At 36.8% G+C, this 14,064-nt stretch overlaps 1 protein-coding gene across 5 annotated transcripts in view; it reads left to right on the top strand.

Moving 5' to 3' along the window:
- The window catches only part of MPP5 (membrane palmitoylated protein 5), a 79,774-nt gene that overhangs the window by 10,193 nt on the left and 55,517 nt on the right, over positions 1 to 14,064 (top strand). For 4 of the 5 annotated variants that reach the window (XM_032405353.1, XM_032405351.1, XM_032405355.1 and 1 more), the window contains exon 2: positions 10,311 to 10,392. The gene's annotated coding sequence lies outside the window, so the exon portion shown is untranslated. Of the gene's footprint in view, positions 1 to 171; positions 399 to 10,310; positions 10,393 to 14,064 lie in introns of those variants that run through there. The other variant, XM_032405352.1, reaches the window with a different exon arrangement.

Below are 14,064 nucleotides of genomic sequence, written 5' to 3' on the forward strand. Positions count from 1 at the left end.
CCACTCCAGCAACCCTCAGTTTGTTTCCTGAGATTAAGAATTCCTCATATCAGTGAGATCATATGATACATGTCTTTCTCTGATTGACTTATTTTGCTCAGCATCATTTACTTGTTTAAACTTTAGCTTTGCTGGTGAGCTTAATACCAGAGACTGTTCTAACCTAGTCACCCCCTATAATGTGTTAGAATTTGAGATTCAAAATGCAGTTCCGTTGGTCCTATGTCGGCCATAAGTATGTTTAATGGGAGTGGGGGTGTCTAACTTTCACGTGTTCTTGATTAACGTTCTCTGTAAAGATATAGATACAAACAGATAAATTTGCTAATGGCTTTTTCTTGCTTTTCCTAGGGTCTTTACTGATAGGCATTACGGTGCAGTTACCGTCTTTGCATGGAGTAAGTACTCAGGCTATAGAGTCAGACTTACGCTGCAATACCTTCTTGTCTTGGGTGTGACTCTGGGCATGTTAACTCATCAAAGTCTGCCTCCTTATTTGTAGAATGGGGATTATATTAGTGCCTGATTCAGAGGGATGTAGAGGAGGAAAAGACTTTTTCTATCCTCGTAGGTTCACTGAAACAAAAGACAGATTAACAGGAAAAATAACCTATTACTAACTGTGCATATTGAGACCTTCATAGAAAAGAATTGACCCAAAGAAGCAGTGAGACTGAGCAATAAATTGTGGAGAAGTGACAAGACAAAGGAAAAGACGTTTAGGCCTTTAGGAGATGTAAATTGTGGGAATGTAAATATGTGGGGAAACTAATGAAAGATAAAATTTAGTAAGGTTTGTTATACAGATTTAAGCTGGTGCCTTCTCCATTGATGAGAGTAACCTCCCAGGATTAAGAGTTCTCGCTCTGTTATCTTTACAAAAGGAAACTAATGCCCTGCTTTTTAGCTGGGTAAGGGGAGAGCCCAGAGTCCCCCCCCACCCCCCCGCCCCGCCGCTGTGTCTGCTGTTTCTTAATTGCCTTTAGCTCAAAAAAATCCTTATGTCAAAGTGTCACATTTTGGGTAGCATATTGTGATCCCCTTCAGAGCCTTATTTTTAGGATTAACTGAGATGCCATATCAAGAATGGGTAGCATAGGGGCACCTGGGTGACTTGATTAAGCATCTGACTCTTGATCTCGGCTCAGGTCTTGATCGCAGGGTCTTGAGTTCACGCCCCGAGTTGGGCTCCATGCTGGGTGTAGAGCCTACTTTAAAAAAAATTAAAAAAGGTTAGCATAGTGCCTTGGTGTGTATTAAGCACTCCATAAATGTTAGATAAGAGGTAGGTAGAATACAAGCCTGTTTTGTGACATTCACATGGAATATCAGTGAACTGCATTTTAATAAATTATATTTTAATATATTTTGAGTAGATTGTGTGATTATCAATAATCTGATTAAGCAATTTTATAGGAATTGTGTGAATCAGGTGTCATAGACTGAGTCAGTGATGAAGAATTGTAATTGTTGAAATAATGTTCTGTTCATCTCTGAAATAACAGTGAAAGTCAGTGGGAAATAATGTTGCCTTATTTAAAAACAGCTTACATATGTAGTGAGATCAAGTTTTACTTTTTTTTTTTTTTAAGATTTTATTTATTTGTCAGAGAGAGCACAAGCGCAGAGGTGGGGGGTGGGAAGCGGCAGGCAGAGGGAGAAGCAAGCTCCTGGCTGAGCAAGGAGCCCAATGCGGGACTCGATGAAGGACCCTGGGATCATGAACTGAGCTGAAGGCAGACGCTTAACTGCCTGAGCCACCCAGGCGTCCCAAGTTTTACCTGGTTTTATCAATTTCTCTTATTGACTCAATTGTTACAGAATGTTTTTCACTAGATCATTTTTACTACACATTTTTATTTTTATTTTTATTTTTATTTTTATTTTTTAAAGATTTTATTTATTTATTTGAGAGAGAGAATGAGATAGAGCATGAAAGGGGGGAGGGTCAGAGGGAGAAGCAGACTCCCCGCTGAGCAGGGAGCCCGATGCGGGACCCGATCCCGGGACTCCAGGATCATGACCTGAGCCGAAGGCAGTCGCTTAACCAACTGAGCCACCCAGGCGCCCCTTTACTACACATTTTTAAATAGGCATTCACAGAATTGAGTTTCATTACCATAATTTAAAGTCTTATATTTAAATAAAGCATCTGTCTAATTTTACAAATACCAACATGCTTGTCTTAATATTTTGTTTACTTTTTTTCCCCCTGTTGTGTGATGGACACCTTTCATATCTGTCTCTTACATTCTTTCCCATTTATACAAGGTTTCTTAGGATGCTCTTACTCTGCAGGTAATTCTTGTAGAATTTTCTGCAGTTGTAGTACAGCACTTATCAAGTAGCATTGCAGTATATAGGGGTTTTGTTTATTTGCTTATCTGATTTCCACACTAGATTTTTAAGTTTCTTACGGATAAAGACTCTGCCTTAGCAATCTTTTTCTTGTTGGCGACTATCCAAGATTTTGTACCAAGTGGGTACTTATATTATTGAATGAAAGTTTACTTTAATAACCCTTTTTAGCTCCAGGATTTACAGTAATCTTTAAAATTGACCTTTTGTTCTTATTTCTCTTGTTGCATAATATTCCTCTTATGTTTTCTTGCCTTCTGATACTATCTGGTCAGAGTCAGAACGTTATTCATGCCCTCCATCAGTGGTAGTTCAATGGATTCTAAACTTGGTGACATTTGTATCATCGGTCTTCTTTCTTAGATTCTTCTTTCCTGTTCTGATGATACAACCCTACTTCTGGTCCTGAAAATACTCTCCATTGCCCCTTCTTTAGTCTGATTTGTAGAGAGCAATAGATATGAATATTTATTATCAATTTTGCTTAATAATCTTGTTCTGGTAACTCAGAAATAGTTATTAGGTAGGCAAGGCAAACGGTTCTCATTTTTTTTTATGGCCAGTTGTTGAATTGCATACCAATAAGTCATCTAGGTAGAGGTAATCATCTACTAATTTGCTGACCTTTAGAGCATATTTTTTTCTCTAGTAAGCTGTAAATCACTTGAGGTCAAAAGTTGGAATTCTTACAATGTGTTTTTACAGACCTGTAACTCGTGGTATATGTTTCAGGGAAAGTAATTGACTAAAGGATTGACACCCAAGATTAAAGGGGATGGAGAAAATCTATATAGAATAGGCGTAGAAATAAGTATCAAGAAAGCAAAGCAATAGTCATGTGAGTCTGGTTAATTGGGATTTTTTGAGTTTGTCATTGTGCATTATTAACGTGATGAAAGAATCAATGCTATCAAAATTATGAACGTGACTTTTATATTTTAAAGTGTAGGTGGTCCCTTTTGAAATTTTTCTTATTATTCCTCCTCTTCTTTTGGTAAACTGGTTTGCTCTCATTTTTAAATTAAAGATGTAATATATTTGTTGTGTGGCAGAGGAAGTCTTGGGTACGAAAGAGTCATGCTCCTAATGATTGCTTAAGTGCTTTATTTAAGAATTCTTTTGGGGGGGGCGCCTGGGTGCCTCAGTCGGTTAAGCGTCTGCCTTTGGCTCAGGTCATGATCCCAGGGTCCTGGGATCGAGTCCCGCATCGGGCTCCCTGCTCAGCGAGAGCCTGCTTCTCCCTCTCCCTCTGCCTGCTGCTCTGCCTACTTGTGCTCTCTCTCTCAAATAAAACCTTTAAAAAAAAAAGAATTTTTTTTTTAAGGAATTCTTATTTTATTGTTGTATTGTTTATGAAATTGTTTAGGGCTGTAGGGATAACATTTTGATTACTTCTTTTTGTGAAAAGATTCCAAAACTCTTGAAAGGCCTTTGTTGCTGCTGCTAATTTTTATAGACTTTAAGACAGTAGTTGTAATTTAAAGTTTCTATGGGGTTTTTTCCTTTCAAAAAGGTAATATCTTTGTGTTTTTCCTCCAAATTATAAAAGCAACACATTTATTTTGGTCAGCATTTTGTAAGATATTCAAATAGTACATAAGTGCAAGTAAAAAAACCTGAGAGGTCTGTTATCTTTGCTTTTTCAGAGATACTAGGCAAAAACAATATTGTGCATATTCTTCTAGATTTTTTTGTTAATAACTTTATAAACATCCTTTATGTGCATTTGTAAAAGTGATATGATATATAAACACCATTCTGAAGCTATCTTTATTCACTCGCTTTTGTTCCCTGTCAGCTCATACAGAGCTTCAACTCTAGCAGCCACATTAAAAAATTTTAAAAGAAACAGTTGAAATTTATTTTAATAGTATATTTTATTTAACATAATGTATAAAATATTACCATCTCAGCAGACATTAAAAATAACTGAGATGTGTTATATCCATTTTTTTTCCCATATGGAGTCTTTGAAATCCGGTGTGTATTTTACACTGATGGCACATCTCAATTAGAATGATAAATTTTCATTGGAAATACTTGATCTGTGTTTAGATTTTATTAAATTTATAGTTGAAAACACAGATTAACATCCTTACATTGTTTCAAAGATACTTTATAGGATAGGTTTCTAGAAAAAGAACTGATATATCAAAGGTTTATTTTAAATTTTTGGTAGACTGCAGAATTGTCCTTCATAGCATTGTACTGGTTTATAGAGTCAGCAGTACATAATGTCTTTTCCTTTGTTGTTTCCAACACGGGACATGATTGGTCACTCAATTGGTCACTTATACCAGGGTAAATATTTTTACACATTTACGCTGCTTGTTTTTCTTCCTAGTCTAGTTGGAAGAAAAGGGTCACTCTCACTATAAATACTTCCTTGGGGAAACCAACAAAAAGCCAGACCTAGAAGTCATGAGAAGCTGTGAGGAATTAAGGTTGGGGGCAAGGATGCAAAAGAATAACTCAAAGAAGATGTAATCTGCTCTGGTACCAAGTAAATCAAGGTCTTAAAAAATTTACCCCCATGTACCCTTTCTTAGGAAGCTTTTAGAGATCTCTCAAGGAGAAAGGAATAGATGAAGAGGAAAGAGGTGAGAAGAATTTCTTAGGATAAAGATGAATGAATGAAAATGATTTAGAGAATAAATTCAGATTAGAATATGCTTTTGTCAGATCCCATGCAGAAAACAAATGGCAAAATAAACCTGAGCAATGGAAGAGAGTTTAATGAAGGGACTGTTTACAAGGATATGCGTGGGTTGAGATAAGGGAACTGAGAAGCATCTCAGGGTTACCAACAGCGGAATGCCTTAGCCTAGGCCTGAATGGGCAAGGAAGGGACTAGTTACTACCTTAGGAGAGGAGCCACCTAGTGGGAACTGTGGCCTTAGAGGAACATAACCTCTGCCAAATCACAGGAGGAAGCTGGAGGGATAAAGAACCCAACCCTCTCTTCTCCCTCCCAGTGGGTACTTCTCCCTAGCCAAGCCCACCAGAAACTAGAAGATAAGAAAATATAGGTAATGCAGTCTGTGGAGGTCAACATTCTTAGACCTGGAGCAAATGGAGAAGGATGAGTGAATCTGGGCACAAAGAAAATATCCAGCTTAGAGCTAGAGAATGGAGGACTCCAGAAAGGGTATAACTTAAAAAAAAAAAAAAAAGAAGAAGAAACTGATAGGTTACCTGATTTATTTGAATATATACATTAAAGAGTATATTGAGTCTTCTACCAGAATGTATGGGGATATATTAGTGATTTAACTAAAAAGGGAAATATAACTTATGGAGAGAAGGAAATGTATAAATAAATGCTACAGCAGGGGCATAGATTAAGTACCGTAGAAGTGTAGGTTGTGGATGGGAGCAGGCAGGAGTAAGGAAGATTCATAAGACTCTTAATGGTAGAAGGAAATTTTAACAGATAAAGAATTGAACAGGAAGGATTTTTTTTTTTTATGGGTATAAGAAACAAATATGTCAAAGCTGTGGAGGTGGGAAGTTGCAGGGCTTGTACTGGAAATAGCAAGTAGTTTGATTCGGAAGATGAGGGAGAAATGGGGAAAGTATTCTAGGACTAATCAAGGGGAGCCATTTGAATGACAGGCTAAGGAACTTGAAATGGGTTCTCCAGAAGTTGTTAAAGTACCCTGGAGTCAAACAGAATTCAGTTTGAGACCCAGCTGTGCCATTTAGCTTTTTACATTGGACAGGTCAGTGTCTTTACTAAGCTAAGTTAGAAAATTCAGCAAGGAGATGGTTGTGAGGGTTAAATGAGATAATGCACACTAGGTACTTAGCACAGTGGAAGAATGGTACATAGTAAACCTGGGGTAAATGGTAGCTTAAGAAAAGGGAAAGGCAACAGAAACTTTTGAAAAGGGACACCCATGATAATAGGTGTGCCTCAGGAAAAGTTACTGAGCAGTACAGTTGACCCTTGGACAACACAGGTTAGAACTGCCTGGGTCCACTTGTATGCAGGTTCTTCCCATCCCCCCCCCATAAATACAGTACAGTCCTATAGATATATTTACTTCTTCTGATTTCCTTAGTAACATTTCCTTTTCTCTATCTTTATTGTAAGGATAGAGTATATGATAAATGTAACATACAAAATATGTGTTAACTGTTTATATTATCAGTAAGGTTTCTTGTCAACAGTAGGCTGTTAGTAGTTAGTAATTCTCAACCCCCATGTTATTCAAGGGTCATCTGTGCAAAGTAAGTGGCAACTAGATATAGAACAAGATGGGGGTGACTTGAAGTTCATAGAAAAACTCCTGAGAGAGATAATATGAATATGATTTAAGGTAGTAGTATGAGAAGCTAGGGATATATGTGAGATATTATGGAGGGAGAATTGATGCTAGTTGGGGTAATTAATTATTAACATATTTAAGGATATTACAGTTACAATTTGAAATACTTAAATTTGACCCCGAGGGACACCTAATTTATCTGAGAAGATTAGTCTGTCTAGTCTTTTTTATTTTTATGGTATTCATTTTTCAAGGTATAAATTAATATTTTATTATTAAAAAGTTTGTCAAGGTAGGACATGTAGCTTAGTTTGGCAGCACATACTGAAATTGCAGCAATACAGAGTAGAGAGTAACATTTTTAAAATGTCACTAGGAAACTGAAATGTTTGTATCTTAGTGTCAGTTTTCAAATGAGAAATTTATATGCATTTCTATCATTTCTCCACTTGACTACCTCTTCTTCGCTGAGTATTTAGAAACTTTGAGCAATAGATGTTATGCTACCAGAGTCTGGTGTTATAGTAAACTTGTAGTCTGTTAATATATAAGTGAAATTAATTACTGTGTCATTTTATGAAGCAGTCAGTTGAAGAGAAAAGATGAATTCTCTCTAATCATATTTTAAAAGTAAAAGAATGATGTAATTATGTGATTTTTGAAAGAAGTATGTAGACAGGGTGGTTTCATCTTACAGAGATATAACTGACATTGCACTGTGGATCCACATAAGGGTTCACTGATCTGGATTTTAGTTTCTGTTCTATTACTTGTAGCTCTGTGACCTAACTTGCAATGTCTGCGTATCTTCTGGAAAATGGGGATCTCCAACCTGCTTACCTTTCAGGGAAACTGAAGTGAGTTCAAATGAGATAATGTGCTTGAATTTATTATGGAAACTGAAAAGCTTTACAAATGTAAGCTATGAATATGTAAATTACTTACAAATTTTCATTTCTAGCCCATTTTCTTTGGTTTCCCTGCCTAGCCTGCCAAAAATTATCCTTTAAAATGGAATTTATCATCTTTCCAATTCTCCCCATCCTCCCCTCCCTCCCAAGGAGAAAACCTTATTCTCTGAATTCTTCTATTTTAAGGTCCCATAATTTCTTCCAGGTTCAGTTGTCATGCTCAATGTTTTAGAATTATATTTGGCTACTGGTCTCCAAATCCTGTCAAGTTATCCTTTGTAATAACCATTGTTTGAAATTATCCCTTTTTCATTCTTTCTGCTACTTCCTTTATCCTTCCATGCATAAAGTATTAAAACATTATCTCTGTTGGATACTCTACTTACATTTCCCCTGGTCAACTCTGGTTACAGTGTAGATTTAACTTTCTAAAAAGACAATTTTTGGTTCTTTTTTTAAAACTCAGAAATCCAGAGTTTCCCATTGCTTACAGGAGAAAATTCAAACAATTTAGCTTAGCATTCAGTCAGCTCTGGTTTTATCTTCTATCTCTTACACTGGCTCTGTTCCTTATCAAGATTGTTCTTGTTCTCTAACTAGGCCATATATATTCTTGATTGGTAGCAATATACTGGAAAGCCATATTACAAGTAATTTTATCCCACATGTTTAAAAATCCATTTCTGGTCAGTTTGAAAATGTTATAAATTACCTTTTGTCCTAGTACCTTTTCAAAAACTTGACTAACCTTTTGGACTCATTTAATCTTTTATTACCAAGTTGTTGAAGGTGATAAGGGGGAGTTCAAGTAACCAACCATTTGATATCTTTGATACTGTTTGGCTTTTAACCAATTCCTCCTGTGAATTTGTGGTCTTGAATATCTCCAAAGACCTTCAACTTTGTGTTTGATATAAGCAAATGGAGCATTTTCTCACTGAATTAAAAAAAAAAAGTTGTCAGTAATAACTTCTGAGCTAAATACTTTGCATGACTAGCCCAAAAATATTTGAGTTTTAACTTGTATTTACTTAGTTTTGGATATAGCTAAAGTTTTTTCTTTGAGAAGATGGTATATGCACCATTCTTTCATTTTGTGGGGATTTTTTAATATGATGTGAATATATGAATTGTTTTGAATACACAGTGTATATGAATGTACATTAGTCTTTAAAAAATTAATTATTTTGCGGGGTGCCTGAGTAGCTCAGTCGGTTAAGCATCTATCTTCAGCTCAGGTCATGATCCCAGGGTCCTGGGATGGAGCCCCATGTCAGGCTCCCTGCTCAGTGGGGAGTCTGCTTCTCCCTCTCCCTCTGTCCCTCCTCCCCGCTCTTGCTCTCTCATTCTCTCTCTCTCTCAAATAAATAAAGTTTTTTAAAAAAATGAATTATTTGGGCGCCTGGGTGGCTCAGTCGTTAAGAGTCTGCCTTTGGATCAGGTCATGATCCCAGGATCCTGGGATGGAGCCCTGCATCAGGCTCCCTGTTTGGCAGGAAGCCTGCTTCTCCTCCCACTCCCCCTGCTTGTGTTCCCTTTCTCGCTGTGTCTCTCTCTGTCAAATAAATAAATAAGATCTTTTTAAAAAAATTATTTTGAGTATCTTTCCAAATGTTCATTTCTGCTACTTGTATATCTTCTTTGGTGAAGTGGTCAAATCTCTTGCTCTGTTTTTAAAAACTGGATTTTTTTACTTAATGAGTTGTAAGAATGTTTATAGTGGACATAATTATTTGCAAATATTTCTCCCTTTTTTTTAGCATGCCTTTTCATTTTCTGAACATGATTTTTTAGTGGGATATTTTGGGGTGGCTTATTTTGCCACCCTTCAGTGGATTCTAAAAACTTTGTACAATCCACAGATCTTAGCAACTGACTAGATAATAGAGCTTGAAAAAGATTAAGATCTTGGAGATAGTGGTATAATTAACAGTAGGGAAGAAGTTGAGGTCAGTTTGGGATATATTGAAATTGAGATTCCTGGTGATATCTGTATAGAAATGTACTTTCTGTTCCCTCAACCTGGAACCCTTTATTTCTGGACCTTCCCACAGCTGACTCTTTTCTTTTTTTTTTTTTTGTCATTTAGGTCTCAGTGCAAATATCACCTTCTAAAATAGGCCTTCCCTGGCCTTCTTATCTAATGCTGTCCCTTCCAAACATCACTGTTTATTATATTAGTTTCACTTTCTCTCTAGCTCTTTATCTGAAGTCATCTTATCATGTTTGCTGTGTATTATCTGTTACTCTGCCGGAATATAAGCTCCATTAGGATAGCAGGATCCTCTCCTGTCTTGGTCCAGTGTAGCATCAAAATTTCCCCCTCTGAATTAACTATGGTTCCTGTCTGTCAAATTCTTTTTTATCTTTTTAGATCCCTAACTTCTCATTTTCTCAGCATCGTAAGCTATTCATAATATTTAAAATTGGTCCAGAAGTTGTAGTTAAAACAAAGAAAATATATAAACTGCATTTTTATTTGAACCTTAAACTAGAGGTCAAAAAGTATCATCAAAAATAATCTGCAAAGGGTCTTACCAGTTATGCTTACTTCTTTCTCCTCACTGATTTCAGGTAATTCACATTGATTTTAATTGCTGTCTATTAAATATTGGGGGGGAGGATTTACATTTTTACTACTTCATACCAGGAAATCCTAGCCATCTGCAAACAATTAGATATCATATTAAATTAACCTTTCTCTCTCACTCTTTCCCCCTAAAAAATACTGCAGACCTTTACACTTGATTGTCTCTCCTCTCTTTTACAGAGTAAGAAAACCTGCGTTCTGTGAAAAGCCAGAGAAGAAAAACTAAGAGGATAGTAGACAAGTTCTTTACAATTTGCATAACGTAAGTTCTTTTCACTATTCTTGGCCTGAATCTTCTGTTAGCTGACAAAGCTGTTTCTATGGAAACAAATAGTCCAACTTCTTAGAATGTCAGAGGAATGTTGATCACTTAAAATGAAACTTCCCAGCTGCTAGTCAAAAGGCATTGCTTGTGGGAGAAGGGGAGGAAGGATAATTGAAAAAAAAAATCCAGAGTTCTGGACACTAGTGTAGACGACCATCTTCATGTTCCCCAGCTGTCACACAAATGGTTCTGTTTCTTGGTGTGGAGTTTTCAGTGGGCCTATATCCTTCAGGCTATTTCAGGTCCCCCAGTCTCAATTTTTTTTAATTATTTGAAGCCTATTTAGCTTCCCTTTACCCGCTTCTCCTATAGCCAACTCACATAAGCAAAGCTCTTTCTCCCCAACGGGTTTGAAGCTAGCACTGAAACAGCTTTGGCCTGCCAACCTGAAAATTCATTTTCTTGTTTTTTGGCCTATGTAAAGAGTTTTGACTTCTTTTTTATTTTTATTTTTATTTTTTTCTTGGGTGGGGGTATGAGCTGGGACTCTGATGAGGATGTGAAATGTGGGCTTTTGAGGCATTTAAAAAACAACTTATAATTAGAAGGTTGAGAAGAGAGGAATAGAATAGTCTTAGGGCCAGGAACCTGTAACTATATTATCTGCATAAGGCGGTCTTTTATTTACACATAAGGAGGTAATTCTCTAGTTAAGTTATTTACCAGCTTCTGAATTGTCAAAAGACTTTCTTCTTTTTCTTTTGCTTGCATGCATGTGTGTGTGTGTGTGTGTGTGTGTGTGTGTGTGTGTGTGTTTTGGAAAGGGAGAGTATAATTCCTTCGGATTGCCACATTTTATTGATATGTATTGACTACATATGTGAGCTAGAGTATTCATGGTTTGCCTGTTTAAGAATTATAATGATTTCGATGCTAGAACTATAGGACATAGCATAATGTTTCTTTGATTCTGGAAGGACTTTTGAATCTTTTATGGCCCTCATGAATTAACTTGTGACCATTATAAAGTCTTTTGGAGTGTTGTTTGGTGAGATCATTATTTAACCGAGGCGGTCTGGGAAGATTTCTTGAAGGAAATGGGGACTTGTGATAGATCTTGAAGTCAGAAGATGAAAGGAGAAGCAGTTTATATTTCTTATTTCATAAGGTACTTGGGCAGGAAGAAAAAAGATATGCGATAGACACAAATGAGGAAGCAAACTTAGAAAGTTTGTGTTGGAAATAGAAAGTTTGGATTTACCTTGTGAGTTGGGACTCTGTTCTCTAAGCAATATGAAAGCCATTAGAGGTATTTGAACATAGGAGCGATTTTACTCATATGCTTAATTAAGCATTTGTCCCTTGCTAGATGTCAGGGCTATAGAGATGAATAAGATAGATCCCTGCTTAATAGGTGTAGATCATTTACCCATATGACCTGTAGTCACCTTCAAATTAATGTGTCTAAAACTAAACCCATATTACCCTTCAGTTTCTGTCCTCTTCTATCTAATTGTTCTCCTGTATTTTCCATCTTAAGGATATTTGCCATCCATCTAGTAACCCAAAGATACTGGTCCTGGAGTCACACTGCCTAGGTTCCTATTCTGAAGCCTCCCTATTTGCTTGGTCCCTCTGCTGGACAGTATCATGGATCCAGAGATGAGTCAGTATGGTTCCTGACCTTTAAAGGCTTCTAGTCTGATGGGGCGGGCAGACAGAGATACAAATAGCTGTAGTCTGGTTTGATCAGAGATGTGACAGGGGCTGTGGGATTTCAGAGCAGGCACATAACCAGTTTGGGGAGTCATGGAAATCTGGAGGAGGATGTATTTCAACTGAGACTTTTAAAAGGAGAGTAGGCAAGGATTAGATCCTAGGCAGTCTGATTCTGGAGCCTGTTCTCTTAAATATTATGCTGTCTTGGGTAACTGAGTAAGTATAATGGCATTAATTAGAACTGAGAGTGGAGGAAGAAGATTAAGGAGAAATATGAGGGGATTAAAGGGAAATAATGAGTTTAACTCTGGACATGTTAATTTCTAGATCCCTGTAGGACATTTTGGTAGATAAGCTAATGGGCAGGAATCCTGTCTCTATAACCCTAGTACCTAGCCAAGAGTAAATGCTCAGTTACATTTATGTACAAATCACTCTTCTTTTCTAAATCTTTGATGACTTTCTTATTGTCTTGAGAATTAGGGACTTATGTTTAAGACCTTTTGTAAGTTGGACCCAATCAAACTTTCTAGCTGCTATTCTCTTGTACAAGCTGACTGCCTTAGTTCAACTAGCCTTATTTGTACTTTTCCCACACCTTTTATCTTCCTGCCTTTTGTTCATATGGCCTCTTGCTTATTTTTCCATTCTATCTTCAAGACCTGCTTCAGCTCCCATTCCTCATCTACAAAACAGGCATATTTGGAACTACTTTTAGAATAGTAATGAGGATTAAATGAGTGAATACTGTGTTAAGTGTTTGCAGTATTCTCCAGCACTAAGTGCTCAGTACACGTTAAAGTTTAAGTGCTGCTACTACTACTTCCTTCTCTTCCTTTTTCTCAACTCTCCTCTTTTTGCTATATGAAAGGCAGACACCAAGTTCCAGTAATTCTGTAACCTATATGTTTTTTTCAACATAACTTTTCTTTGTCCTCACTGTCTTAGTTCAGGACCTCATTTCTTACAGTTGCCTTCAAACTGGTCTCATTGCCAGTCAATCTTACACACTTCTGCCAGAGTGATATTCCTCTAGAAGTGAATGCGACCATGTCAGCTCTGCTTTAAATCCTGTAATAATTCTTATTACTTTTAAGATAAAGGTCTAAGTCCTTAGCTCTTAAACTGTGTTAGTCTGGCCCCCTGCTTGCCTTTTTATCATTATTCATGTTCGGTGTGCTCCCACTGTCCCATCCAGCCTTATTGCATTCTGTTCTGTTTTCTGAAAGTGCTATATTTTCATACTCTTCATTCTTATTGGTCATGTGATTCCCTCTGCCTGGAACAGACTCTTCTATCTGGCTAATTTTTAGTTGTTCTTTGAAATATTGCTCAAAGAAATGTATCCTTATGTTTTGAGTGTTTGCTGTGACTCCTTACCACATACTAAGTTTCAGAGTCTATGGTCTGTGCAATCCTGTATGAATTTCTGACATTCTTAGTTGAACAAATTCTCACTGGGCATTCTCTATATGATATGTATTGTGTTAAATACTGGGGGGTATAAAAATAAGACCAGACTCTTGTCTTCAATTTAGAATCTAATGAGGAGGAACCAACTGGGGAAGAATAATCATTCATTTTCTTTGCTGTCTCTCCCAGTAGACTGTGAACACTCCAAGGGAAATGACCAAAATGGAATTTTAAGCAGATTAATATCAGGTTGCAGAAATTCTTCTGAGAGTAGAAGACTAGATCCAGAAAGACAAGCATGATAATAGTCCAAGCATGAAAACTTTGACCCAGATCACCTGGCCCCGTCTCTTTTGCATGAGCTGTAATTCTCCCCTCCCATGATCTATCATGATGAATTATGGACACAGTCTTACAGTTTTTAAGCTGAGAGTTTTAATTTCAGATCATATTTTTATAGACCAGCATATAAGGTAAAAAGTACATTATTCATTATTAAATACGATTTTTAATCCCCAGTAAATATTATAATTGGAA

This window comes from Phoca vitulina, unplaced genomic scaffold (genome assembly GCF_004348235.1).
Source record: "Phoca vitulina isolate PV1807 unplaced genomic scaffold, GSC_HSeal_1.0 scaffold7, whole genome shotgun sequence".
Taxonomy (NCBI): domain Eukaryota; kingdom Metazoa; phylum Chordata; class Mammalia; order Carnivora; family Phocidae; genus Phoca; species Phoca vitulina.